Below are 24,872 nucleotides of genomic sequence, written 5' to 3'. Positions count from 1 at the left end.
TGTTTCTATATTCTGATTTTAGAGCACCACTTACACATTTTCCATTTTTCCATTCTGTTTCATCACTGGCTCCATAGTCCATCTTCACTGCCATAATTTGCACTTTTTTTTTTCCTTTCTGTGATGTTTGTTTGATAATAATTTCTTTGGATCCCAAAGTCAGCTGGGTCAATTCTACTGAACTACTCTTTAAGTTTATAATTTCAATCATAATATGTTTCATTTCTATTATTCTTTTTCAAAACAACTTTTATTTTTATAGTCTCTGGTTCATTGCTCATATTTTATGTTTTGTTTTTTCAAATATATTTTTAGTAGTTGGAATAATGCCCATTCTCCCCCTCCCAGGATGCCCATAATCTAATCCTCAGAACCTGCAAATATGTTATATTGCATGGCGAAAGGGGATTTGCAGACATGATCAAGGTAGTGGCCTTGACATGGTAAGGTTATCTTGGATTACCTAGATGGTCCCAATCCAATCATATGCTCTCTCTCTTTTTTTTTTTTTTGTCTTTTTTTGCTATTTCTTGGGCCGCTCCAGCGGCATATGGAGGTTCCCAGGCTAGGGGTCGAATCGGAGCTGCAGCCACGGGCCTACGCCAGAGCCACAGCAACGCTGGATCCGAGCCGCGTCTGCAACCTACACCACAGCTCATGGCAACGCCGGATGTTAACCCACTGAGCAAGGGCAGGGATCAAACCCGCAACCTCATGGTTCCTAGTCGGATTCGTTAACCACTGCGCCACGGCGGGAACTCCTCATATGCTTAAAAGCAGAAAAGGAAGGAAGACAATAGGTCAGAGAGATAAAATGTGAAAAGAACTTAGCCAGAGAGATAAAATGTGAAAAGGACTTAGCCCACTGTTGCTGGCTGTGAAAAAAATAAGGAAGGGACCACAAACCAGGAAATGCAGCAGCCTCTGGAAACTGGAACAACTTTTAGCTTATAGTCAGCAAGAAAAGAGGGGCCCCAGTCCTACAACCACAGGGAATTCAACTCAAGTCAGTAAAAGTGACTCTGCCCTAGAGCCTCTGGAAAGTAACATGGTCTGTCATCCTTAACTTTAGTCCAATGAGAGCTGTACTAGGCTTCTGTTCTACAGAACTATAAAATAACAAATTCACATTGTTTTAAACCACAAGTTTGTGATGATTTGTTAGCAGCAATAAAAAATTAATATGGATTTTAGTACTAGAATTGAAATGTTTCTGTAACAAATATCTAAAAATGTGGAATTAATTTTGGTATCATGTAGTGGGTATAGGCTAGAAAAATTTTATGAAGCATGAAAGAAAAAGCCTAGATTTCTTTGAATAGACAGAAGAAATATGAAAAGCCTAGGAGAAACTGAGCAGCATTACAAAGAAATTCAAAATTGCCTCAGGAAAAATATAAATGATCATGAAGAAACTATAAATAGAAATATGAATTTTAAGGATGCTGCTGGTGAGGGCTTAGAAGGATATGAGAATACCTTATTGGAAATCAAGGAAAAGGGATTTTTGTTATACGGACATCTTGGCAGGATTGTGTCATGCAGTTATGTGGAAAGTGGAGCTTGTAAGAGATGAACTTGGATATTTAGCTGAGGAGATTTCCAAATAAAGTGTTGAGTGTTCAGACTGATTTCTTTCTCCTTAGAGTAAAAAGCAAGAGGAGAGGGATAGACTGATAGAGGAACTGCTATGCTCAGCTTACCTACATGGCAAAATGTTAAAATTAAGATATTTAATTTTAATTTTAAGAGATTACTTTTCTAAACTCTTTCAGAAAGATCAAAACATCAGAATAATCAGTAACAAGAAAGACTGGAAAAATAAAGGAAGTGATTATAAATGCCATCAGTCATCTCAGCAGAAGCCAAAAGTAGAAAAGAGATTTTCTTTCTTTTTTTTTTTCTTTTTGTCTTTTTGCCATTTCTTGGGGGCGCTCCCGCGGCATAAGGAGGTTCCCAGGCTAGGGGTCTAATCGGAGCTGTAGCCACTGGGCCTACGCCAGAGCCACAGCAACACCAGATCCAAGCCATGTCTGCAACCTACACCACAGCTCATGGCAATGCCGGATCCTTGACCCACTGAGCAAGGGCAGGGATCAAACCCACAACCTCATGGTTCCTAGTCGGATTCTTTAACCACTGAGCCACGATGGGAACTCAAGAAAAGAGATTTTCTTGGAAAGATCTGTGCGTGAGTCTCTTACCTAATGGACTGAATCCTTGTGACATCCGTGGAAAACCCACAGGGAGATAAGATGTGAGGTCTCAACCTGCCATTGTTGGCTTTGAAATTTTTAAAAAAGGACCCAATGCTAAGGCATGTGGTAGCATCTGAAAACTGGGAGGAACCCTCAACTTAGAGCCAACAACAAAACAAAGAGCTCAGTCCTACAACCACAATAGCCCAAATGCACAAGAAACTCATTTGATTTTCCCCTAGAGCCTCCAGAATGAATTCTATCTCGCCTATACATTGATTTTAATCTGGTGACACTTGTACTACCTGTGTTGTTTTATGACACTAAGTGTGTGGTCATTTGTTAGGGCGGCAATAGAAAAGTCATTTTACTTTTGATTTTAGAATTTTAAACATACTTCTTTTCCAAATCTGATCATTCCAATACAGCAGGTCTTTGTAAGTCTTTATTTTCTGTCATGTTTTTCTTCAGCCTTCTTTCAAGTATATTTTATTCTTATACTTTTGTACTTTTTAAACTGGTAACTAGTTATTTTAGATATTTTTCTTGGAAACAGTGAAATTGGATTCACACTGCAAATTATTTATTTTGCTTTTACTCACTAATTGTGAATCAGGTACAACTCTAAATTATTGGATGGAGTTTGCTGGGTCACAAGGGTAAATTCTACCACCAAACATCAGTGAAAACTGCCCAACTGTTCTGAGTTCTAAAGGTAGATCTGTGTCCCTCTGCCCAGTGCATGTTTCTTTGATGCACCTTCTTGGTGGTAGGTTTATTTTTTATAGACCCTTATTCTTACTGTGTTGTCCTTAAGGATCCTGGTTCTCCTGAGAGAGACACTTCTGACAGAATCCAACTAATATTAGCCCTTTGCTTCATCTTCTGTCCCAGCTTTGCCCTTACCTGACCCTTGAGTTGAGTTTCTGTTTTCACTTTGATTTCATCCTCTCTGGATTCTTAGCTTTCTTAGATTTTTTTACCATCTCAGAAAAGAATTTTAAAAGACATATTTTATCATCATATTTTTTTTAGAGTTTTTCATTTAACAGCTGCCAGAAAAGAAACACTCCATAATTTTTAACTCTACTCAAATTTATTTTTTGAAAAAGTAATGCATTTTGTTGCCAGTACAAGGGATTTATTAACTTAAGAAATACTGTTACCAAAGTGACATTTTCCCCAGTCGACTCCTTAATACATTTAACAAGTCCAATTCCTAATAGAACTAATGTCAAGGAAAATAAGTAGACCACAGACAATATGTTTCACATTTTAAACCCGTACTTTCTAAATATATACATATATATATTTGTTTAATTTTTTTGTCTTTTGTCTTTTTTAGGGCTGCAACTGCAGCATATGGAGGTTCCCAGGCTAGGGGTCTAATCGGAGCTGTAGCCCCTGGCCTACGCCACAGCCACAGCAACGTGGGATCCGAGCTGCATCTGCAACCTACACCACAGCTCATGGCGACGCTGGATCCTTAACCCACTGAGGGAGGCCAGGGATTGAACCCACAACCTCATGGTTCCTAGTTGGATTCGTCTGCTGTGCCACAACGGGAACTCCCTAAAAATATATTGATAGCACTATATAAAGACTCTCTTTCAGACTTTGAATGTAAGAAAAAAATAGTCTGAGAATCAAATTCTGTGGAATTCAAATTCTTTGTACTCATTTTATATGTTATCAGTAGTGTACTGTTTTTACATTAAAAAAAAAAACTAAGCTCAAATCTATATTTAGAAAGTATATTTACTCCTGGTTTATAAAGATACACTTCCTTGATCATATTTACTAGCAGTCTTGATCCACTCAAAAGGAATCCAAGCCTGTCCTTCCATAGCAAGAGATTACATTATGCTATAATCATTTGTCTACGTATTTTTTTTAAAAAAAAGCTAGACTGAAGGCATCTTGAAAAGAGAAACCCTATCTACTAAAAGCATTGTAGTAGGCCAGAATTCAGCACTGAATTTAGGTATTGAATACATATTTGATGAATTTAATCTATGAGTGAGTATGTTTAGTAAAATATAAGTTTATAATTCTGCATATATATATAACCTTTTAACTAACATTAAGAAAAATTGTTTTAGTATATAGTATTGTGGGAGTCCCCATTGTGGCTCAGCAGGTTACAAACCCGACTAGTATCCATGAGGATGGGTGTTCAATCCCTGGCCTTGGTCAGTGGGTTAAGGCTCCAGCATTGCCCTGAGCTGTGGTATATATAGGTTGTAGACAGGGCTCGGATCACAGCATTGCTGCAGTTGTGGCATAGGCTGGCAGCTGCAGCTCTAAATCAATCCCTAGCCTAAGAACTTCCATATGCCACGTGGTGCGGCTGTAAAAAGCAAAAAACAAACAAGCAAACAAATCTAAAAACAGTATTGCAGGCCAGCATTAGTGAAAGACATCTCTCCAAATGATGAAACTTGTACACTATGCAGCATTCCCCTTCTTTCTTTCTCTTCCTTTTTACCACCTCATTCACACATTTCATTGCACAGTGCATGAATGAGGGTTTAGATTCTGAAATAAAAGTAATTTTATTTTACCTGAAGCGTTGTTTAAAAGATAATCATTCCCAATGGAAGAAAATACTTACATGCTTAAAGCATTTAAATAAAAGGTTTCCAGAGCTGATTTTTAAGTAATTTGCATTACTTACTTTAAAAAAACTTTACATTACCAAACAAACAAATCCCAAACAAAAGTTTTGAGAATTTGGAGTCATGCATAGAAGGAGTACAAGTTTCATCTTCTCACATATATTTTCCAAATTTATACAGCTATATTTTATTTTTAAAATGTTCGACTAAAAATGATATTTAAATATCAGCCCCATGTGCTTCTATTTTTATACTAATCTTTCCATAGTAATCACTCCTTCTAAAGTAATAAATACATTTAATGGAATTAGGATACCATCTTCACATTTTTCTTAATTTAACTTCCTATGTCCTTTAAGATATGTAAATGTGGGCCCCCTTTGATATTTCAGATGCAAAATAGAGAAAGCAAACTCATTCTGTTCTCCAAAAAAAAGTTTATATTCCCTTTCTGTAAGTTTTGAAAATTTTCCCTTTTTGCTGTGAGAATAAACTTAAAACCCTCTCTGCTCTTTCTTTCTTCCTTTTATCTACTCTGTCATAAAGAACTGTCATATCTATTTGCTTTTGTTATAGGCTTCAAGTCCCCTTCAAGGAGATTAAACCCAAAGCCTCTGGCCCTGTCTCATTCCCCCACCTTGAACAACCTGGTAAGGAAGGAATACTGCCCATTCCCCACCCCGCCTCTGTATAACCTGTTCCCATGCAAATAAGGTATCCTGACCAAGACCAATCAGAAGATCAAACTGGGTCTCCACTCAGGTCTGCATTGTGGGGTAAGAAGACTACTGCAGAGTGAGTTGGGCCCTCTTTTTAATCTGCGTGAATGTGAGTCTTCTTTCTCTCTCTCTGAAAATGTACTTTTGATTTAATAAATTTGTAAAATGTCTGCCATTCCAATGCTTTAATATGGCGAGACAGGGACAGAGAGAACTGCGATTCCATCACTTTCATGCCTTCTAGCAGTAACATGCCTCTCTATTTCCATGGCCCCTATTAGAATAGGACATCATTTCTTGCCTTGACAAGAATAGATAATGTTCAAAGATCCCTTCTAATTCTGGTATTTTATTGTCTTTTTTTTTTTTTGGCTGCACCCACAGCATATGGACCCTCTCAGGCCAGGGATCAAACCTGAGCCATAGCTGTAACCTATGCCACAGCTGCAGCAACACCAGATCCTTAACCTACTGCTTTAAAAACACTTTACATTAACCTACTACACTGGGGTGGGGGTTGAACACATTGTGGATTCTTATACTCATTTCCAACAGTAATAATACAATCTAATAGTTTTCAGTGAGAGGACATCGGAGATGAAACTGGAACAATAACTTAGTATTAGCCACTAAAATACGTCCATAATCTTTACCTGTTCTGGCTACTTTTATTTTATTTTCCTCAAATGCTCTTCATTCCAACCATTCACCCTAGCACATATCTATAGCATATCTCACATTTTCTTCATTATTCATATCACAACACATTCCCTTCTCATTGTCTTCTCAGAAAATTCTCAAACTTTGGTTAACTCTTATCTTTTCCAGGTAGCTTACACAGTGATAGGAAACCCAAACTTAAGTGTTAGTTAGGCCTCAGCTGGTTACCAGCTATATAATTTTAACCAGCCTCAGGTTTCTCAATGTAAAAAGAGATTAACAATAGTAACAAGGATATTATTTTTGCTTCATGAAATTGTAAGGATTGTACGCAATAAAGTATATAATGTGTTTAGTAGACTGCCTGTGTTATAATATTAAGTAAATAGTATTATTATTGCTATTATATTATTATTGATTCCATTCCATGACATGTCTCATTACTCCATCCCATATTTGATAACTCATTCCAACCTCTCTTAACTCAGCAATATTGAGCACTACACTATTCAGTATTAATTGTCCTTTAATTGCTTCATGTATTACTCAGCGATTTACTTGTATGGGTATTTTCCAAGAGGGCACTGAGAGAAGAACATTTAATAGGGAGTCATCAAACAAGTTACCATATGCTTTGATATTTTTTAAATTGATAAATTTACAAAAAGATAAAACACAGCAAATAATCATTGAGTGTTTATAATGAATTGGAAATTTTCTCAATTTTTAGTAACTATAAAAGTTTGAATATTCTATTACATACAATTTTGCCATATATTTTTATTCTTTAAAACTAAAATACACACATATAAACACACATACCCCAAGTAAACAGCTTACCTTAAGACTTCTGAATTTAACTTCAGAAACCATCCAAAGCAGATATCTACAAATTGATAATTATGAAATTTCAGTCAGTTAGCTTGAAGATAAAGATGCTTTTACTTTTAGCAATGCTCTTTAATATTTTCGACAAAAATTAATAGCATTTTCTTCCTCTAGAAGTTTTTATTTGTTGCCTGACTACTAACAATTTGGACTATTCATAAAATATGTTTTAAAAATTAGTAAACACTTTTAAGCTGAAAGAATTTCACTTTTATATTGTTTGCAAAACCTATTGATGGGTTATATCCCAAGTACCGTTTTATTTAGCAGTATTGGATTACATTAAAATGGACATTTTTAATAAAACTATCATGAGGACACAGCTGAATTTGACCCATTTTATGATACCAAACACTAGGGAGCATCTGTCTATATCACATAACCATACATATACCATATGTATATGTGTCTATATGTATATCCCCTATGTGTGCATACATATTGATTGATAGATAAAATGGTAATACACACACACACAAATACACACACATACATAAATTTAAGGGAAAAAACACAGGTAGACCTAAATCATTTGACAGAGGAAACCAAGCATTTGAGTGCAATCAAATGGATCAAATGCAATATAGCCTAAGTGTTAGGATAAACTGCTATCTGGTGATATTAACAATAACAGCAACAAAATTTACATTTTGAGTTTTGTCCTTTATGGAACACTTTTTCACATTCTCATTCAGGTCTTCAGCGACCTGCATGATCACAAGTGTGCTCCTTCCCCAATACTATTAAGGTAAGCTTGATTTGAATGAATACAGAGTTAGTTACATAGGAAGCTTGTTCCCTCAAATGCACATTCTGAGAAATGTAAGAAAAACCTACAGATTTCAAAACCAATCTTACAGATACCATAGATGAAACCATTGTGGGGAGGGAAGAATTGAGAGGGTGGAAATAACACATAGACACTACTGTATAAAATAGATGAATGACAACAACCTGCTACATAGCACAGGAAAATCTACTCAATAGTTTGTAATAACATATATGGGGGAAAAAACAATGGATATCTTTATATGTATGACTGATTCCCTTTGCTGTACACCTGAAACCAATACAACACTGTAAATCTGGAGTTCCCACCATGGATCAGCAGAAATGAATCTGACTAGCATCAATGAGGATAGAGGTTTGATCCCTGGCCTCACTCAGTGGGTTAAGGATCCTGCGTTGCCATGAAATGTGCTGTAGGTTGCAGACTCAGCTTGGATCTGGCGTTGTTGTGGCTGTGGTGTAGGCCAGCAGCTATAGCTCTGTTTTGACCCCTAGCCTGGGAACCTCCATATGCCTTGGGTATGGCCCTTAAAAAAAAGACCAAAAAAAAAAACAAAAAAAACAAACAACAACAACAACAAAAAAAACCATTGTAAACCAACTATAATCCAATAAAGTAAAATAAAATACATACTATGTCATTTTCCCTCATTAATACAAAATCTTTCTTTTCATATGGCTGAAGCTCTTCCTTTTGATCTGATCTCAATCACCTCTTCCTCAGAATGATGCATATACTAATCAACTAATGATTCAATACCTAGCTATAGGTATATTAAACGTTATGAAGAAGACTCATACAGTACCTTGAATGTAATGGGGATCTTGATTTAGTCAGGAGGGATTAGGGGAGACATCCATGAGGAATAAAATTTAAACTGAGAGTTATCAGGCAAAGATAGAACAGGAACAGGAAATAGGGGCTATTTTTGAAGGACAAGCAGGTGCAAAGTGCTGAGGCAAGAAAGAATGCAGCACCTTGGAGGAAGGAAGGTCATAAGGCTAAAACACAGAGTGGAGAATAGACCTTTGCCAACAGCCATCAAGAAAATGGGGACTTGGTCCTACACTCATAAGAAATTAAATTCTGCCAACACCAGTGAGCTTGGAAGAAGACCTCAAGCCATTCAGAAGAGCCCTCAGCCCTGACCTACAGCTTAATTACAGCCTGTTGAGACCCTGAGCAGAAAACCCAGCTGAACTCCACCCAGACTTCTCTTCTACGAAACTTTGGAATACAAAATGAGCGTTGTTTTAAGCCACAAAATTGTGGTGATTTGTTATACAGCCGTAGAAAATTAATGCCCATGATTAAACCTAGGGAGCCAGTTAACATAGCCTGTATTGTTAAAGACTTAACTGTATTGAATAAGGTAGCAGAGTCAGAAACGTGAGACGAGAGGCTGATGAAAACAAGCCCAGGAGAATGCAGACTTTTAAAGAATGAACAGAGGAAAATGAACCAGCAGTGAAACTGAGGAGAAACAAAGAAATGCAGGAAAATCCAAGAGAGTATGGCATTACAGAACACAAGAGGAAGAAGGATCTGTACAAGGGGGTTGGGGTTGGGTGGGGGTTGCTGACTGGTCAAGACAGTGGAGGCTGCAGAGGGCAAGTCAGATAAGGATGGAAGCATGTTCTCTGGATTCAGTAAGATAAAGGAAGCTGTTATAGGCTTTCCTCTGAGTGGAGTTGGCATTTAGAATCCCCTTTTTTGATTAAGAGGGAAAGCCATGTGCTGGGCTGGAGAGAAAATCTTTTCTAGACATACTTTGACTACTCAATATTTTCATACAGGAAAATTATAGCCCTCTTCCTCAAGAATTGGACACACTTTGTTTTTTACAGAAAATTTAAAAAGTAAATCAATTGAAATATTGTTTTGTCACAAAGTATAACTTCCAGGATTAATAATTTCTTAAGTAACAAGGCAAAATAGCATTCGATTCGTACTCTAAAGAAAATTTAATCTCTCAAGATGAATAATAGTAGAAGGAAGAGAAGAGTGGAGAGCATGATTTCCAAATATCAGTTACTTTGATCATTTAGTGTTGCTACTCTAAGGGAAAACTGTGCTTTTCCCCCTATGAGAATATGAAATCAGATGCAGAAACCAAAATGTGTGCAGACAATAAATAAATCAATAAGTATCCACTTTGTAATAGAGTACAATTGAGAAGACACAGAGATAATTACATTTATAGTCTTTTATGCTGCTTTATTCTCCTAATGATGTTGCTTTTGGGTACTCTTGTTCCAGAACTTCACTTTGGTGACTCATTTTATGGAAAGCACAAATAACAATGGCCAATTCTCCCCTTATCCCACATAAGATAGTAAAATAACAAAATTCATACTGCCCTTAAGTTGTTCCTAATACACGGGGGAAAGATTTGTCTCCAACGGAACCCTTAGGAAAGGAGAGGAAAGTTTACCCCAGGATCTCTGGCATACACTCTGCATAGGAGCGGAACCATATTCAATGGTCCAACCTGAATTGAGTTTTAAATTTTCAGTTTTGAATGATCAAGACAGATACCCAATGAGATAGAAACCCAAGTGTGAGAGTGCAGTGTTAGCGTGTCTTCTGGTAGCTTACACAAAACCTCTCCACATCTGAATTTGTCCTTTGTCTCATCTGAGACCTTTTGTCCCAGACATGGTTGTGGGTTCATCTGTTTCTGGCACTTTACCCATCTATTCAAAGACAGCCTAAGAGACCTAATCCAGTCATTGCTTATATCCGAAGATTATCATTCCTTTTACAGGTCACTTCATTTCAAGATCTTGAGTTTGTTTTGCATCCAATTTATTTTCAGATATTTGACTTCCCCTTTTAGCTGCTTATGGATGAGATAGATCTCTGCTAATAGAAGCAACCTTGCTAGTAAGCATGTGATTGCTGTCTAGTGTAAGACAAAGCCCGATTCATAAATGAGTCATCCATTTTCATAAAAAAAAGAGACGTCTATCATCCTTGCATAAGATTCTTTAAAAAATAAAGTGTAGACCTTCAGTGTGATCAGACATTCCAGGAAACACATCACATCTTCTTGCTCAATGAGCCCTGAACCTCTAACCAAAAACAAAAGTCTTGACTAGAGTACCTTGACTTTTCCTTAAAGTCCTTCTCTGTTTTAATTTGTGGAATTTTGAGATGAACCTTAAAGTGAGTCTTGACTTTTTCTCAAAAAAGACACTCTATAAAAATATGAAAAAAGGACAAAAATGAGAAAAAAAATTCAAATTTTATTTTATACGTTGGATATCCTAGAGTCATACCGGAGTTTTCCATAGTATTGACAATGAAATAAATTCTTGGTTAAATGTTTCAGATCTTTCATCTCAAACATTATAAATCCCTAATGTCTTTAAACTTCAAAGCTCAATCATTCAAATTATTCTTTTCCCTTTTTCCAGCTGGGATGTGCACCCCAGTATATCTATCATCTTTCTTGTATGACTTTCTTACACAGAGATAGGAAGCATCTAACAGTCATCTTGTCCAATCCTAACTTCTTATATTTTCCCAAACTATAGTTTTGTCTTAGGCTGTACTCATCGTGTATAAGTACTCTCCATTGGTTTCCAAATACTTGAAGTTCTGGTATCGTTGAATAAACTGATTGTTTTGGTGAGCAGTACCACCACAGAGTGCAGAACATCTCTTTCATATCCCTGTATTGATGAGCTATTGTCCCCAAAGTAGGTAGCTTTTAAGCTTTGTAGGACCACAGTCTAGAATACAACTCAAAATATGGACTACACTATGGTCCAAAGACTTTTCAGGAGAAATATACATGGTCCAAAAGATTTTAGGAATTCAGACTAAATTCTACCCTCAAACACCTTATATTTGCTCCAAGAACTACTGACTTTAAGGGAGATCTATATCTCTAGCTAAGATGAGTCCTCATAACAATGGCAGAAGCAGGAACCAGAACTAAATTGCTTTGAACTATGTTTGTCTATGAAAATATTTCATCATCCAGCCAATGTGCATCCTGTTTTACTTTGTACTTATATTTTGATGTCAATGGAAATCCTACTTTTGTGATCAACTTCTTCGTTTAAAAAGATATTTCATTTCTGCTACCAACTTTGAGGATTTTCTGTGTTGGATCCTAAAGTATTTAACTGCCTCACAGTTAGAAATAGGAAAACAACTTTCATGACTTAACTCTAAAATACCTTACAAAGAATGCCTTAAGTGGCAGCAAACTTCTTGAATGATGTACTTTTAATTAAGGTCCAGTCCCTGGCCGTTGATGTTTAGGACATTGGAAAGCTTGCTAAAATCAGTCTCGGAGTTCCCAATGTGGTTCAGTGGTTAAGGAACCTGACTAGCACCCATGAGGATGTGGGTTTGATCCCTGGACTCACTCAGTGGGTTAAGGATCCAGTGTTTCTGTGAACTATGGTGTAGGTCGCAAAAGTGGCTCAGATCCTGTGTTGCTATGGCTGTGGCTGTGGCCAATGGCTGTGGCTGTGGCCAATGGCTACAGCTGCGGCCAATGGCTACAGCTGCAATTGGACCCCTAGCCTCTGAACCTCCATATGCCAAGAGCGTGGCCCTAAAAAGGCTAAAAAAAAAAAAAAAAAAACAGTCTCTGAAGGCTTGCTCTATATTTCCTTTCTCCACAACTAATTAATACTTTTAGATGTTTCTACACATCCAAATGACACCAAATAAGTAGCTTCTAAATTATAAATTTCCTTGTAGAATTCTTTTAAATGGCAGGTGAAAAAAGGTAAGGAGTGTTAAATTCTTATTCATTTTTAAAAATGAAAAGTAACACAGAGAAGGAACTGTTAAATAATTCAAAACAAACAGATGGGGAACTGAGTACTAAGTAGACTTTTTGCAGGATACGTTGAATTAATTTGACATATTTTACTTAATGAACTTAATCTTTATAATAAAAATAATAGCTGCTTTTGAGAAACTATTATTTATTAAGCTTTTAACATATCTTATTAGTTTTTTAAATCTTGTGAAATAGAAATTGTATTTCCATGTGAAGGTATAGTTTCAACTATTTGCTTTAATCAATAAAATAGGTACTCAAGAATTACCTGAATGTCAATCAAAAATAGTTTCTAACAGGGAAGTAATCCTATCACTATGTCATCAAATACATGGCTCTTTTGACTATTAAATGGACATTTCCCCACTACCACTGTTTAATGTTAAAAGAAAGGAAAAGATAAGTTGTTGAAAAGCTTATATTTTCTAGGTAGTGACAACAAAAATCCCGTGAAAAGAAACATGCTGTACTACCTTAGGGATTTTTTGTTTGTATTTCTTGTTTGTATTTTTTCATTTTTGAAAAAAATCTAAGGAACTGTACGTGTTTAAAACAGCATACTGAAACACGCCTTCTATTGTTGATCCATAAAAGATATTTTGGAAGGAAAAATAAGACTCATTATACTCCAGATTAATATAGTCTTTGTTTTTTCACATTAATATAATCTTTAATACAATCTTTGTGTGTAAAATTGAGCAAAAAGGAAGTCCAGCAAATTAATATTTTTAAAGTGATCAAAAAGGCAGGGATCAGCAAATTTTTAGGCAAAGAGCATTTAGTAAACATTTTATGCCTAGTGGACCAACAGGTCTCTATGACAACTACTCAACTCTACCATAGTGATGGGCAAGTGCTCCCACTGCCTGGGACCTACGTTAGCCCAAGGAAGTCTTGTGGAAGATAGACACTGTTCTAGGATCTCAGGGACCCTGCGGGGCAGACCCTACCCTCACTCTTTTCTGTCTAGATTTGCAGACCCTGCACATGGTCTTTATTGTGCTGGGAAAGGGGTGTTTTCATGTAAGCTTAACCTGCTTCATGGTCTATAAGCTGTAACTCTAGAAAATATATACATATATATGTGTGGCTCTGTCCCAATAAAACTTTATTTATAAAAACAATGCATGTGCTAGATAAGACTCATGCCCTATAGTTTGCTGACCCTGAAATAAGAGAATAATAAAATATAATCATAACGTGGAAATGACGAAGCCAAGACACTTTTTTGTAATGTGTTAATGCCTTCTCATCATTTTGTCCAAATAACTAGTAGAAACATTCAAATATAAACATTAGGTTCTGGGGCTACATCTTTAGTTCCTGGAAAAATAAGATAACTGCTCCTCTAATTCTTCTAAATGTCCTCAAATGAAATTCAAGACAAAAATTTTAATGATTCATAGTGAACTGAACTGTTAAAACCAACAGTATTTTCATATCTTCTTTCATGTAAAGAATTCTACAGTCTGGCATCTTATGATGATTTGTAATACTGGAGCAGTAAACTGAGAACATCTGCAGGTAAACTTGAAGTTACTAGTTATACACGTATTTTTTTTCCCTTATTTACCCTTGCTAAAAACTCTCTAAAAGAGATAGTAGTATTAGTCACGTTTTATAAGCCAGGAATCTTAAGTTTAAAGTGTAGTACAAGTGTTGCATAGCTGTAGGACCAGGATTTGAATAACGCAAACGCACCCAAAAATGTGTCAATGAGACTCAGAGATCTCAAGAATGTCCCCTACTTTAAAGAGTTCCAGGAAGAAAAGAACTGTGCAGAAATCACTCCATCTGGAAATCCAAGAGTAACTAGTTGAATCCTGCAAAGTCAGTCTCAATCCAATTGTAAAGCAAGGGGCCAGAACAGGGTAGGGAATAAAGATGTTGAAATAAAATGTGTAGACCATTGTTTTTAAAATGAAAACTTAAGAGGAGGCAGAAAAGGAGAAAAGTTAAAGATTTGTTTTGCTTTGTTCCATGTTTGTTTTTATGAAAGGAAGCTGATTGGACATTTTTCAAGTAAAAATGTATCTGAAGGAAAACACCAATTTAAGATAAAAAAACTGGAGATGAATAAATGACATTACTATATTTCACAGAAGACTCAGGGACCCCAAGTCACAAATCAGTAGAGGCTGCAAGTGATATCTTGTCTTGGCCCTGTCTTTTTTAAAAAGCAGCTTTATTTAGGTATAATTTGCATACTGTAAAATTTACCCATATCAAGTGCCCAATTTAAGAATTCTAGTATACTCATAAGGGCTTGCTTTTATCTTAAGTATCCAATATTGGATGTAGCCATAAGAACTCTCGGTCTTATTTGTCTTAAAATATTGTAGAACCTCACAACTTAATCATAATAGAAATATAAAACAAAAGAATAACAGAGAAATGTCTGTGCTACAAAGCCCAACGACATTACAGATTATCATGCAGAATAAGGCAAATGCCCTAAATATTTGCATTTGTAGCTTTCACAATAGATAAGCTATGCTGTATGACCTAAACTTTTGTTTTACACCATTAATATCTATCTAGATCTATAAATGACTAAAATAATTATACAGTAAGGTACTACTTACAGTACATTTTTGCCTTATATTGATCTCTAAGATTTGTTTTTGTTTGCTGGTTTGCTTTCAGCCATACTTCCCAGGGCAATTTTGTATCATTTCAAGTTGTCATTGTGATAATTCTTTGTGAACTGAGGTTGTTGATTCCGACAAATAACAAAACATCACGTAACTCTCTTCTCTGTAGTCTTTTGTGAAAGTCATGGATGTAGATATTTGCATACTTCTATTTCTAAATAATGATTTCTAGACTTACAACTCATTGCTTTACCTGGAATTGGGAAGAAAGGCTCTTAAAATGAGGTTAAAAAGTAAACAGTACAAAAATGAAGATGCTCCATGCTTTATTCATAATATACCTACATATGTTATTCCTTATCAGGATATCAGATTTAGAGAGTTTTTTTTTTTTCTTCAGGTTTTAGAACTTTTTATTTGCTAATTTAAAAGATTGTACATTCCAATAGTTAAAATAATTGGAAAAACAACAAAAATCACTCCAATTAAACTGCATTTTACAGCCTGCAGAACACCTTGAACCAGCTTGATTTTTATTTTGTACTCAAAAATGTTATGGAGAAAAGTATCCTATAGCTAAAGCTCAACTATCCAAGCTTCTAGATAGTTATACTTCACATCTAAAAATTTAAGATCTACACAAGGAAACCTGACTAAAGAAACATGTATTATATTAAAAACAACATGTAATTGAACTTTTTAATATAAAGTAGCTCTTCTTCGACCACAGTATGTAGTTATTAAAACAGATCTCGCCTCCACTTTTTTTTTTTTTTTTTTTTTTTTTTTTTTTGTCTTTTTGCCATTTCTTGGGCTGCTCCCGTGACATATGGAGATTCCCAGGCTAGGGGTCTAACCTGAGCTGTAGCCACTGGCCTACGCCACAGCCACAGCAACACAGGATCCGAGCCGAGCCGTGTCTGCAACCTACACCACGTCTGCAACCTACACCACAGCTCACGGCAACACCGGATCCTTAACCCACCGAGCAAGGCTAGGGATCAAACCTGCAACTTCATGGTTCCTAGTCAGATTCGTTAACCACTGAGCCACGACAGGAACTCCTAAAAACACTTCTTAAGACTTACTTTGCTCTAATTTCTTTCTCAAAGACTTTAGTAATTTTGACTTAAAAAAAGAAAACCTGGAGAGAAGTTTTAAAAAGTTTAAAAGTAGGAGAATATAAATATAATATAAATATGATTTTATCAAAATGAAAGAAAATTCAACAATATATTGAGATGAGTTAAATGTGTGATTTCTATAAGTCATTTGACTGAGTGGGAAGGGGTGAAGTACTTTTTTGAAGTATAGACTTTATCACCTTGAGTTTATTTGTTGGCTTAAAACTTTCACAAAAGTGGACAATCCATAGGGTTTTTTCCCTCCATATGAGAAGACTATTACCAACTCAAATGCATTTTCTATAATCATTATTCAACTATGCTTTGTCTTGTGAGGTCAAAAATCTTCCTCCCACGGATGACAGAGATACTGATAGATCCTTTTCTTCACTTAATCATCCAAAAATGAATTCTAGTTTTTGAAATTCTCCTGATACTATAATCATGACTGCCTTCTTAGAGTACCACTCCAATCACACTAAGCACACTCTTTAAAAAAAAAAAAAAATTATTGCAGTATAATTGACTTACAATGTTGTGTTAGTTTCAGGTGTACAGCAAAGCACACTACTTTAGAATCTTCCAGGCAACACTTTCAAATGTGATACTCCTTCTTTCAACAAGCCTCACTTTCCTAACCTAATTTTGAAAGAAAATCTCCATGTCTAATTAGTTTGTCTTCAACTCACTTCACTGATCAACTCAGCCGTATTACATCAGTCAAGTGATTATCTTACTTTCAATCTCCTTGCTTTGCAATTCCATGTTTTTGCTCATGATATTCTCTTTACTTCCTGCAAACCAGTCTCAACTACTATTTCAAATTACATTCATATAGGTTGGGAAAGTCATGGTTTCTTTTTAAAAAACAAACAAAAATCTGGAAGTCTGAATTGATAATGTTAAATGAGTCAATGAGAGAAATAAAAAAGGAATGCACAATAAAATTTCATCAGTAACCACAGAATTACGAATTTATGTTGAAGATAAAAATCACTAACAAAAGTTTATTGAGCTCATTCTATTTGCCAGACACTTCTGAGTATTGCAAATAGAGTACTCATCAATGAGAACAAGTCAAACACACCTTTGTTCTCATTGGGCTTAAATTTTAGATCAGGGAGAAATGCTAAGTGTGCTGATAAAAATAAGTGCTATGAAGATTGTATTTGATCAGACCATATCTGGAGTCCTGTGTTCTATACTAAACATATGCTTCTAACAATTATATGTAAAATATAAATCATACAAACTAATGTTTGCTGATACATTGGTTTGATGTCTTTTAGCTTTTGTGAAAAATTTACTTCTTTAGCTTTTTTTTTTTTTTTTTGTCTTTTGTAGGGCTGCACCCACAGCACATGGAGGTCCCCAGGTTAGGGGTCTAATCAGAGCTATAGCCACCAGTGTATGCCAGAGCCACAGCAATGTGGTATCTGAGCCATGTCTGTGACCTACACCACAGCTCTTGGCAACGCTGGATCCTTAACCCACTGAGCAAGGCCAGGGATGGAACCTGCAACCTCATGGTTCCTAGTCGTATTCATTAACCACTGACCCATGAGGGGAACTCCAAGAATTTACTTCTTTAGAACAGAGGTTAAATCTAACACCTGCCACAAAGTACTTAGAATAGCAACATGAACAAAGCAGAAGGCAGAAAACACAAAGAAAGAAAGAAAGAAAGAAAGAAAGAAAGAAAGAAAGAAAGAAAGAAAGAAAGAAAGAAAGAAAGAAAGAAAGAAAGAAAGAAAAGGAAGGAAGGAAGGAAGGAAGGAAAGAAAGAAAGAAAGAAAGAAAGAAAGAAAGAAAGAAAGAAAGAAAGAAAGAAAGAAAGAAAGAAAGAAAGAATGAATCTTGAGCACCATCATAAAGCTAACACCCTTTGTTTTATATTCATTTGTGTTTTGGATTGGGTTTTTGAAGTTTCTGTAGTTCCCCACTGTTTGCAACAGCACAAATTTCACATACAAAAGTTAGTAAAATATTACACTATGGAGAATAAAATCTCTTCCTAGGTTTATACACCTATTCTTATTTTTTTAAATAAATATAGCTTTTGAGGGTTCAAAAGGATGGAAAAACAGCTGAATTCTCACTGCTGCGGTAGATGAGTATGAAAGTAAAAGTTAACCATATTGCCATTTTCTTAAGAGGAAAGGGCAAAGCCCAGTCAGTACAGAAAAGGAATAGGCTTTATAAGCTTACACAGAATGTTTTATCTGCAGTTTGTTTCATATAGCAAGTCTGGAATTCAGATTTCTTTGATTCAGGTATTAATTTTCATGTAGTTAAACATTTATTGAAGGTTCTATTTAATACAATTATTAATATCAGAGTCAAGAGATATGGTGGCTACATTGTAATAACCTTTATAAGTTGTGAGATATCAATCATAGTAATGTATTTATGCACATTTGCCTATAAAAGGCCAGCTATTGAAAGCTTGTGCAAATACATATATATACATATAGATGGATAAATAGATATAGATACAGATATGCAATAGATATAGCATTTGTTTTGTTACATATTTATAATATCACTCCTGGAGTTTTATACATATATATTATACTCATTTAGAATATAATCATATGATTCATTTTGGCATTTTTAAGTTTTTATAAGTTATAGAATGAATTTGGGTAAACTGTGTAATTCAAAATTCCATAACAAAAGTACTTTTTTTCCTTTTTACAGTTGGACCTGAGGTGAGTGGAAGTTGCCAGTTTAGGGGTCAAACTGGAGCTGCAGCTGCAGGCCTACACCACAGCCGCAGCAACACCAGTTTGCAGCAATGTGGTATCCTTAACCCACTGAATGAGGTCATTGATCAAATCCGAATCCTCATGGACACTATGCCAGGTTCCTAACCCACTGAGCTACAATGAGAACTCCAGAGTACTTTTAAAACCTTATGTTATGTCTTAGGTGGAGGAAAAACAAGATATTCCGGCCTGTTTTGAAGAGCAGGAAGATGAGGAAAGTGAAAAAATAATAGAATGAAGGAAGGATTATGGTGAAGTTGTATCTATCGACTTTTAGAAAAAAGTGACTCACAACGATGTTTCTTCTCTTTCCTGACCATAACTCTGAATAACATAGTAAACTAAAAACAACAACAAAAAAAACCACAGTTAGTGCTTTGATCCTGGCCCCTTACCCACAGTTAAGTCACTCCACATAATAGGCATCACTTTGGGAGGAAATTGGGGAAATGTAATATAATAATATAAACCAGTAGCCCTGCAGCATCATCCAACATCCAGCTTCTGAAAAGAGGAGCTTGAACGCCTGGCTTCTGTTTGAATCACATCACTCTCCCCAACCCTGTCTCACTTCCCCAACTCACTGAATCCAAGAGTCTCACTTTCCACCCACTCCTTAACACTGAAGATGGCTCTCTCCTCCTTCCCTACCCTGAAATTTCTCTCAAAGTCAGTGGCCTAACTACAAGAAATTCAAAAGATACATACGTTTTTAGTTCTGATCTTTTTCGACCTTGATGCAGCTCTATCACCCTTGGTTTCTCATTCAGCAGTACCGCCTTCTCCTTATTTTGTTCTGACTCCCTAAAATCACTCCTTGTTTTTTTCTTTGTGTGTGTATGTGTGTGTGTGAGCTCCTTTTTTTTTTTTTTTTTTTTTTTTGTATTTTCCTTTAGTGTAGACTTTCTTCAGACTTTCCCTTTATTTCCTTCCTATGTATTTTTCCTTTGGGCAATTTTATTGCCTTCCATGGTTTTAATAGCCAAATCTAGGCTGGTAAAACCCATATCGCAACGTTGCTAGGTCAGGTCTCTTTTTTGAGATCATCTTTACTTGGATAGTCCAGAGATATCAAATTTAACTCATTACAACTGAACTCATTATCATGCCATTGCCCATCCCCCAAGTTAATCTTCTTTTTAGGTTTCCTGGTTTAGCTGTTGGCTCCACCTATCATCCTTTTGTGCAAGTCAGAAACCTGGAGCACTCCATCCCAGCCCCTCCCTCACTCTCACACTATATACTTCCGCTAGCCAAGGTATGGTGATTCATCCATTCAAACACCTCTCACATCTCTCTTCTTCTCTTTATTCTCATTTAAACAATCCTAATCATTCCCCCTGCAGTTCTCATCTATGTTTCTGCAATAACCTGGCTGTTTACAATCACTCCCAGAGCACATCTATTATCCCTATTGAGCCAGAGTGACCTTTCTAAAATATTATCCCAGTCATTGAATTTTCCTGTTCAAAACCTTTGAACGGTCCCCCAATTGTTTTCATTTATTCACTAAACTCTTGTTTCACTTACAAGACTGTATATTAGGCCAAGTATTTTCCTGAGGGCCAGGGCTACAGTGACCACAAGATATTACCCAGCAAGACACTGTTTCTTTCCTACAGCAAAATATTGGTTCTTCTATTAAACCCACAATCCAGATTTGCAGTATCAGATTTCTTCATTGATCATGATGATTGATTTGTCTTTTTTGAATCTTAGTGAGTAAAGTTATTCAGATACTCATCCCATAAACGTTACTGATATCTATTCCCCTGCTTTGTTTCTGCTTCACCTCTCAATCTCTTCCAGATTGAACCTGGAACTATTTTCTCTAAGTATATTTGAACAGTTTAAACATATCAGTTTGACTGTATTCTCCAGTGACCCTACCAGAAGCTTCCCAAATTGCATTTTCAATGAGACCTTCCTCTCAAAAATATTTTTTGCAGTTATATCTGCTATATGTTGGCCTGTTCTCTGAAGTGTTGACTTCTCTCCATCATAAAGTGATGCAACAGAGTATATGATTATAGAGAAATGAACCGTGATTGTTTCAATCAAGAGAAAAACATATTCACATGCTTTCTGTACAATGCACATAAAAGTAAATGTATCTTTAAGATTCAGTTATATATAACATCTACATATTATTATTTTACAGAAAAATCATAAATATGAGGAAGATATTAGAGATGAAGCCAAAGCTAATATTCTAATTTTTGGCTATCCAGGTTTCTTCTCAAGTAAACTTATTTTAACTGTAAAAATATAGGCATGCTTTCCTGAGAAATTCAAGGCATCAGCAGCCCTTACAACTTTTCTAATCCTCCGATATCTGCCATGTGACTCAATTCAAATTGCTATTTGTATATATCTCATATGTCTTTATTTAGAATGCAATCTAGTGGGGAGGTGGGAGGGAGTGGGATAGACAGGCAGTTCAGGGATTTTGGATACAAACTGTCATATTTAGAGTAGATGGGAAATGGGTACTTACTGTATAGCACAAGGAACTGTGTGTGATTGGGTCACTTTGCTGTACAATAGAAACTGAAGAAACATTGTAAATCAGCTATATTTTAATTAAAAGAACAAAGTAAGCAATCTACTTTTTTTTTTTTTTTTTTTTTTTTGTCTTTTTAGGGCCACACCCGCAGCATATGGAAGTTCCCAGAATAGGGGTCGAATCAGAGCTACAGCTGCTGGCCTAGCCATAGCCCCAGCAATGCAGGATCAGAGCCGCATCTGCGACCTAACACCAGAGCTCACAGCAATGCCAGATCCTTAGCGGACTGAGTGAGGCCAGGGATTGAATCTGCGTCCTCATGGATACTAGTCAGATTTGTTTCTGCTAAGCCACGATGGGAACTCCCACAATCTACTTCTTTAGCATTACTGCAGAAGTGTTGAGACCAGTGGAATGCATACAACATGGTCTAAAATGAAGGATAAAGACCTCAAAGGAAGAGGAAAATGTGTATTGATTTGCCAAAGAAATTTCATTGCTTTTTCTCCCACCGCTACTCTAAGCTTTTCTGTGTGCTGTTGAGGCCACTTCCAAAGGGAAAGAAAAACATCCTCCCACCACCTCCACTCTCACATCTTTCCTGGCATAGATAGCCGTTGGGGTGGAAGGAGGTGATAAGGAACTAAAAGTCTTCATAAAATGACTGCTATTATTAAATAATTGCTACTATTTAAATAATTGCTATTATTAAATAATAACATATTCTACATTTTATTTTCAATCCTCTCCATTAGAACTCCCCCACCTACCCTAAGCCAATTTTAATTCTTCCATCAGCCTTTCTCCTCCTGGTAGTGCTCTAGGCAACCTTAACCCCAGTAGCCCATCCTGCTCACTAAAACTGCAGGCCATCTGCTCATCAAAACAGCAATGCAAATCTTTCTCATTTATTACAATCATATTAATTGATCCCAAATTGAGGACTCTCTCTTTCTGCAGCAACAGAGATTAATCTTAAATTTCCTAGTTCTGACCTATCTAAATGAAACATATTTGCTTAAATAGTTTTCCAACTCTAGCAGAATATGTATAAGAACATCATAAAAGAAATAACACTAGAAGTTGATTTTAGTTGAAAATTAAGCTGTTCAGTTAACTATACTAAAGCCACTGTAGAAAATGTGCACACTGACAATTCAAGGAAAGACTCCTGGGAGTCAGGCTGGTCAAGAGGAAAAGTTCTGGTGGTGTCCACAGAAGTGGTTTTAGCCCTGGGGCTAATATGTTCTAACTGTGATTCTTTTTTGTTTGTTTGTTTGCTGTTTTCGCTGAGTCCCAGGCTTTATTTAAGAACAAAGTGATGAGTGATGTGGGGATTAAAATCAAGATCATCACTGAACTTCACTTTCCCTCTATCCAGTTCTCCTACACTCCCTGTCCCTCCAAACCCTTTGTGTTCCCAATTCCTTTCTTAGTGAATGAAGATCTTAATTCCAAAGCCCTGATACAAACCTCAGGTTTCTCTCCCTGGCTCACCCCTTCCTTACCCCTCAACTCCTGGGAAGGACAGGCACCTTCGTTTGAATGCATGAGAGCCCAGAGTGATGACAGACTCCGAGGGAAAGGCCTCGCCCTCAGGGAAAGGGACGGAGGAGTGCAGCGTGGTGAAGTGAGGGCCCCCATATACCATAATGGGGCCCAGGCACCAGAGGAGAGGAAAGGATACTGGTTCCCCTGGGAAAGGAGATGCAACAGCCTCAAAAATCCTCCCCTTGAGAAAGTCACTGCTTGATCATCGTTTGCCCTTCTGGCGACGGCTACAGAACTACACTCGGACCACATCCTTCTCTAGCCTGAGGTGCTGGGCCATGCGGCTGATCTACTGCAGGGTGGGCTGCAGGCACTGCAAGAACATGCTCTCCGGGTTGCCTCTCATTCGGTTCTCGATACTCGTCCGCTTTCTCTTCGGGGCTGCACGAGGGTCTCTGCCTGGCACATCTCCTGCTGATTCTCATTGTTGGCAGCTTCCTCTACCCACTTCAGCAGCAGGGGCTGCAGCTTACATGTGTTCCTGAAACTGAGCTTCAAAGCCTCAAAACTGCAGATGGTCATTTGGCTGAACACCTTCCCAAAGAGAACAGGGTGAGCCCCACATCGGCCTGGGTGTATCCCAGGGTGATCCTCTTCTGCTTTAGAAGCTTGGCAAATTGTTGAAGGTCTTTCTGAAGCGTTTTGATGTCCTGGGACTTCTCAGGATTCGGCTCTAGTTTCTCCTTGTCCAGCTGTGCAGTGCCAACGGGGGTGGCATAGGGCTCCAGGGAGGCCCCCTCGGAGTTGCTCCCCACCCCGACTCCTGCCTGGCCCTAGGGCTGAGGGATCTCCAGGCCGCCTTGGGGCACCAGCCCCTCTCTGACCTGAGGTGCACAGTAGGCCATCCCTCCGCAGAAGTCCTAGGGCGGGGGGCATGAGAGAAGCCTCCCCACCTCTGCGTCCAGCAGCCCCCCGCCAGATCCCTGACCCACCAGGAGGCCCTTGGAAGCACAGCCAGGTCGGAGGATCAACCCAGCCTGGCTCTGGCCTTTCTGGCCCATCGCCTCCACCGCCTGGGGGAGCGAAAGGGCAAAGTCGGAAGCCAGGTGTCCCACGATGGTGAAGGAAGGCACCCCCAAGCCAGGGGCCCGGTAAAATCAGAGCTCTCCAAGGAGACTGTTTGGCCTGTGATTCTGAGTAAGTTAACACGCTTTCACAAGCACTTTTTTGTTAGCTATATTACACTGAGATTCATTTCTAATGTGACTTCCTGTTAGAGTAACATGAGCCTAGGGGGTTCATGAGACCCTACTGGATTTCTCTTCCAGGTTTCCCTTAGAATAGGCTTCTCCTGTATAACACAGAATATTCTATAGACATATGAAAATGCATTGAGACTTCTCACTTGATAAGAAGAAGCAAGATTCAGAGTTCCCATCGTGGCTCAGTGGTTAGGAACTAGGAGCCATGAGGTTGTGGGTTCCATCCCTGGCCTTGCTCAGTGGGTTAAGGATCCGGCTTTGCCGTGAGCTGTGGTGTAGGTTGCAGATGCAGCTCGGATCCCTGCATTGCTGTGGCTGTGGCGTAGGCCAGTGGCTATAGCTCCGATTAGACCCCTAGCCTGGGAACCTCCATATGCCACAGGAGCAGCCCTAGAAATGGCAAAAAGACAAAAAAAAAAAAAAAAAAAAAAAAAAAAAAAAAAAAAA

The 24,872-nt window shown here is 37.4% G+C and overlaps 1 protein-coding gene and 1 pseudogene across 5 annotated transcripts in view; both read right to left on the bottom strand.

Annotated features, from left to right (window-relative positions):
- CNTN1 (contactin 1) overlaps positions 1–24,872 on the bottom strand; it is a 327,378-nt gene that overhangs the window by 241,182 nt on the left and 61,324 nt on the right. For 3 of the 4 annotated variants that reach the window (XM_003355617.6, XM_013997945.3, XM_013997946.3), the window contains exon 2: positions 7,036–7,081. The exons of the other annotated variant lie outside the window; for it this stretch is intronic. The gene's annotated coding sequence lies outside the window, so the exon portion shown is untranslated. The remainder of the gene's footprint in view (positions 1–7,035; positions 7,082–24,872) is intronic. 4 annotated transcript variants of the gene reach the window in all.
- Positions 20,482–24,320, bottom strand: LOC110260762 (POU domain, class 5, transcription factor 1 pseudogene; annotated as a pseudogene). Its single transcript, XR_002344155.2, has one exon. The product of XR_002344155.2 is annotated as a POU domain, class 5, transcription factor 1 pseudogene (transcript).

Source organism: Sus scrofa, chromosome 5, assembly GCF_054392235.1.
Source record: "Sus scrofa isolate SSC_HxYL_T2T_F1_AM1 chromosome 5, Sscrofa_HxYL_maternal_Yorkshire_Landrace_v2.0, whole genome shotgun sequence".
NCBI classification, from domain to species: domain Eukaryota; kingdom Metazoa; phylum Chordata; class Mammalia; order Artiodactyla; family Suidae; genus Sus; species Sus scrofa.
This window is presented reverse-complemented; position numbering and strand designations above follow the sequence as displayed.